Below are 1,185 nucleotides of genomic sequence, written 5' to 3' on the forward strand. Positions count from 1 at the left end.
CTTTTACTAATACACCTCTTTAATTAAATAAATAAAAAAATATTTTTTATTTAATTTTATAAAAAGTCTTAAACATCATTCTTTTATTTGAATACGACAAAAATATCCTTTTAAATTAACCAAATTTTAGAATTCAATTAATCCTAATTTTATAATTTCAAATAATTTAAACAACAAAACAAAATATATTAAAAAAACAAAAAATCAAAATTTCTTCATCTTCTCCAATTTTTCTAATCATTCGTACCACCTCTAAGCAAAACATATCAAAAAAACAAAAAATCAATCATTCTTCATCTTCTCTAATTACCCCTCTAAAGCAAAGCAGTAAAAATCTCAAACCAAAGCCCTAGGTTCTTCGCCGCTGCCTTTCTCCTCTCTCTTTCTCCTCCTTCTTGTTCTTCTTCTCCTTCACTATCCCTCTTCTTTCCTTCATCTTTTTCCTCAACCGACATCTCGTACCTGCAAACAGGGCAAGTTCCATGTATTCCAAGCCACTTCTCAATACAATTTCGGATGAAACCTGTACTTACATGGCATCTCCTTAACCAAAGCACCAACACCAAAATCCTCCAAACACACAACACACTTTCCTACTTCAACTTCACCTTCTTTGATTACAAAGCTTGGCATGGCGTCAATGGATTCCTTCGTAGCTGGAGATCTTCCGGCTTTGCTGCTGTTGTTAACGGCCATGTCGCGAAACAGAGCTTCGAGGCTTGAAGCGCCGTCGATGACAACTATGCTTTGCGTGAAGGGGTTCACTAGTATGATCCTCTCTCGGTTGGGAGCATCGGTGGTCCTTTCTCCCGTTTCGTTGTTATCTTGGTTTTGCGATGAATCTAGGGTTTTGGTTTGGGATTTTCACTGCTTTGTTTCAGAGGGGTAATTGAAGAAGATGAACTGATGAAGAATGATCGATTTTTTATTTTTTTATATGTTTTGCTTAGAGGGGGCACGAATAATTAGAAAAATTGGAGAAGATGAAGAAATTTTGATTTTTTGTTTTTTTAATATGTTTTTGTTTTATTATTTAAATTATTTGAAACTATAAAATTAGAATTAATTGAATTCTAAAATTTCGTTAATTTAAAAGGATATTTTTGTCTAATCAAATAAAAGAAGGATGTTTAAGACTTTTTATAAAATTAAATAAAAAATATTTTTTTATTTTTATTTAATTAA

The 1,185-nt window shown here is 31.7% G+C and overlaps 1 pseudogene; it reads right to left on the bottom strand.

Moving 5' to 3' along the window:
• Positions 1-314: 314 nt before the first annotated feature.
• On the bottom strand, positions 315-855 carry LOC107640218 (E3 ubiquitin-protein ligase MPSR1 pseudogene; annotated as a pseudogene).
• Between the last annotated feature and the right edge of the window lie 330 nt (positions 856-1,185).

The sequence above is a fragment of the Arachis ipaensis genome, chromosome B5, assembly GCF_059453495.1.
Source record: "Arachis ipaensis isolate K30076 ecotype BB chromosome B5, ASM5945349v1, whole genome shotgun sequence".
NCBI lineage: Eukaryota > Viridiplantae > Streptophyta > Magnoliopsida > Fabales > Fabaceae > Arachis > Arachis ipaensis.